This window comes from Phoenix dactylifera, chromosome 1, assembly GCF_009389715.1.
Source record: "Phoenix dactylifera cultivar Barhee BC4 chromosome 1, palm_55x_up_171113_PBpolish2nd_filt_p, whole genome shotgun sequence".
In the NCBI taxonomy this organism is placed as follows: Eukaryota; Viridiplantae; Streptophyta; class Magnoliopsida; order Arecales; family Arecaceae; genus Phoenix; species Phoenix dactylifera.
Window position 1 is genome coordinate 3,988,233 of NC_052392.1, and position 3,032 is coordinate 3,991,264.

A 3,032-nucleotide genomic window follows, 5' to 3' on the forward strand; every position below is an offset into this window, starting at 1 on the left:
CTCCCTTACAAATCTCTAACCCCCTCCCGATTCTTGATTAGATTCCTTCCAAGAAGCGAGAGAGAGAGAGAGAGAGAGCGGCCACCCAGGCCCCCGATCCCTCTTCTCCGGCGTCGATGGAGTTCGATGGAGCTTCCTCTCTCTTCTCCGGCGTCGGCATCATGCCTTCTCAGGCCACCCAAGCCCCCGATCCCTCCTCCTATTGTAAATTAGAGCAGCGCACAAAAGAGATGAAGGGAATCAACAACGCCAAGCTCATCCTCCTGTAGTCCTCCAAGCAGGCAGGTGGCGGAGGCGGCGCCGGCGCCGGCGGTGGATCCACGGCGGCGCCCATGTTGAATCTCCTGGGGTCTCATCACCGTCTCTGGCTCATCGCCTTCGCCTCCTTCTTCACCTTCGCCGCCCTCCTCGCCTTCGTCACCACTACCACCACCCCTCGAGACCCCGGCCTCTCCTCCTTTAACCAATTTGCCCATGCCCCTTCTTCCTTCCGACACAACTCCCGTCTCCCCGACCTCGTCTTTGACGCCCTCGTCAACTACGCCGCCGCCTCAAATTCCAGCGGCAAGATGGGAGACGCCGACCTCCGCACCATCGCCGCCGTGCTCTGCCGCCGCGCTCCCTGCAAATTCCTCGTCTTTGGCCTCGGCCACGAGACCCCTCTCTGGCGCGCCCTCAACCACGGCGGCCGCACCGTCTTTCTCGACGAGAACGAGTACTACATCGCGCACCTCGAGGGCCGCCTCCCGGGCCTCGAGGCCTACGACATCGCCTACACCACCAAGGCCCGAGAGATGCCCGACTTCATCGCCGCCGCTCGCCGCGGCCGCCGGGGGGACTGCCGCCCCGTCTAGAACCTCCTCTTCTCCGACTGCCGCCTCGCCCTCAACGACCTCCCCAACGCCCTCTACGACATCCCCTGGGACGTCATCCTCGTGGACGGGCCCCGCGGCCATGCCTCCACCTCCCCCGGGAGGATGTCCGCCATCTTCACGGCAGCGGTGATGGCCCGCTCCGCCGGCTCGGGGCCCACCGACGTGCTGGTCCACGACTACGAGCGCGAGGTGGAGCGGGTGTGCAGCGAGGAGTTCCTCTGCAACGAGAATCTCGTCGCCAACATCGGCCAGCTGGCCCACTTCCTCATCCCCGGCGGCAACGGCGCCACCCGCGACGACTTCTGTGCCAACAGCACCATCGCTGAGGCCGCCCAGTAATTTTTTTTTTCTTTTTTTTACAGGGGACAGCAAGGTTTTCTTGGGTATTTTTATATTTTTTTCCCATAAAAAAAATTTATGACGACGCTTTAAAGCGTCGCTAATTGAACTGGTTTAGGACTTTTAGCGACGCTTAAAAGCGTCGCTAAAAATAACCTTTAGCGACGCTTTTCAAACGCGTCAGCAATTTTTTTTCCACTCCGACATAGCCGACGCTTTGGTGACGCTTTGAAAAGCGTCGGGAAGAAAATTACCGACGCTTATAAGCGTCGGTAAAAGCCTCAAAAAGCGTCGCCAAAGCTCCTTTTTCTTGTAGTGCAGATAGCCTTATTTTCAGCGACCAAACTTTAGCCGCCAAACATTTTACCTCCACCCCGCCAACTTGGTTTTGATTTTCCGCGACCAAATATGCATTTAGTCGGTGTAGGACAATCATTCAGTAACTAACAAGGATATTGGTCGCAAATAGCCTTATTTGCAGCGACTACTATTCATTTAGTCGCCGGAAGTGAATGCTGAAAGTGTATTTTCTTGTAGTGATTTCATAGTATAGTATATTAAAACAAATCATAAAGCAAATCATGCATGAACAAATCATCCACCTTTAATAAACATAGTTCCAAGCATGGTCTGCCGTACCGATCGGTATGAGTTGGTACGGGCCAGTACGTATCGGTACCGGACGGAACCGGTACAGTATAGCTATATTTTTCTGTTTCGACTATTCGGAATTCGTACCGATCGATACCGACCGGAACCGGCCCGTGCCGACCTCAAATTTTTTTTGGCTTCTAGCTCAAACCAGCCGAACTGATACGGTACCGGTTCGGTTCGGTATGGTACCGGTACCGTATCGATACCGGTGCCCACCGATACGTCGGTACGGTCGATACGGTAGCGGATAATGGTTCCAAGTTTATATTGCAGCTAAATTTGTAAATCATTCTTCACATTATTTAATCCTATCATGGATCAAAATGTTGCCTACAGATATTTGTGCTATGGTCATTATAACCCACGATAAGGTCATCTTCGTAATCAACAAAATAGTATTATTCGTACTCATTACCAACTTTAACTTATTGGCAAGGGGCCAATTTTCTTGGATGCCAGTTCTAGAGTGTCGATTTTCTCAATTCTAGAGATCATATATAGCTATCAGAGAGCCTTTAGAAAATTTATATCTTTTCTTAAAATATTCATATAAATAGATCAAAAATACTAAATGGCATGATCAGATTCATATTTCATAACAAAGCTAATTTCATTAAAATATTTATGAAACTATTTTTCATAATAAAATATAATTTTCATAATATATATGCTGATCTATAATTTTAAGAAAAATATGATATTTTCACTGGCAAATCATATGCATGAAAAGTATGATAATTTGAAAATAATAGGTAGTGTAAGATCTACTTACCTCTCTCGTCTTAGGCCATCAAACTTCACTAGGTAATTCAGTTAACCCTATTTAAAATATTGAAAGCAAAATTAATTTATGTTTGACGATTTTAATCGAATTAAAATAATAAAAAATAAGAACGATTAGCCGGATGATAGCGTTCGATGATTACGGGTGGGTCAAGCCTGAGCGTTTCGATCAATAAATTATAAGGTATGGACTCGATCGGGGCCTAGGTCGTTCAATAGAGTTCATCATCATTGGTTCCATGGACACTTGACAGGGCCGGGGTGATCAGTCCACTAGGCATCTCGGGCACTAGGACAGTTTAAGGTCTCTTTTCAGGGATCAACTCAGATTCGTATATCAGATTGATAGGACCCTATACTGAGATCTATAGGCCTCCTAAC

At 48.6% G+C, this 3,032-nt stretch overlaps 1 pseudogene; it reads left to right on the plus strand.

Annotated features, from left to right (window-relative positions):
* The first annotated feature begins 332 nt into the window (after window positions 1-332).
* On the plus strand, window positions 333-1,240 carry LOC103723404 (annotated as a pseudogene).
* Window positions 1,241-3,032: the final 1,792 nt, after the last annotated feature.